This window comes from Bos mutus, chromosome 28 (genome assembly GCF_027580195.1).
Source record: "Bos mutus isolate GX-2022 chromosome 28, NWIPB_WYAK_1.1, whole genome shotgun sequence".
Taxonomy (NCBI): Eukaryota; Metazoa; Chordata; class Mammalia; order Artiodactyla; family Bovidae; genus Bos; species Bos mutus.
Window position 1 is genome coordinate 5,816,975 of NC_091644.1, and position 598 is coordinate 5,817,572.

At 41.6% G+C, this 598-nt stretch overlaps 1 pseudogene; it reads right to left on the reverse strand.

Annotated features, from left to right (window-relative positions):
• Positions 1-504: 504 nt before the first annotated feature.
• LOC138986165 (small nucleolar RNA U3) lies at positions 505-598 on the reverse strand (annotated as a pseudogene).

Genomic DNA, 598 nt, shown 5'->3' on the forward strand with positions numbered 1-598 from the left:
AATAAAACCCCCAAAACACATATAAATAGGAAGAAAAAAGTAATCATAGTCCCTCTACCTGGAGATACCACGGACACTATTTGCATATTTGCATTTTCGTCAATTTTCTACCATTAAGAAATACACGTAGGGACTTCCCTGATGGTCCAGCGGCTAATACTTCACACTGCCAGTGCAGGGGGCCTGGGCTCAATCCCTGGTCAAGGAACTAGATCCCACACGACACCACAAAGATCTAAGATGTACCACCCAGTACGCTCAAATAAACTAAATAAATAATTAAAAAAAAGAAATATATATATATATATTTATTGTGGTAAGAACACTTATAGTATGTGTGTGTGTGTGTGTGTGTTAGTTGCTCAGTCGTGTCCGACTCTTTGTGACCCCATAGACTATAGGCTGTCAGGCTCCTTTGTCCATGGAATTTTCCAGGCAAGAATACTGGGGTGGGTAGCTATTTGCTTCTCCAGGGGATCTTCCCAGACCTTATGTAACTTTATACCAGATGAACAGCAGCCCCCCATTTCTGGTGCTCCACATGCTCAGAGAAAATTCTCGAGTAACAGACTACAGAAATGATCCTGAAAGTAGCCTT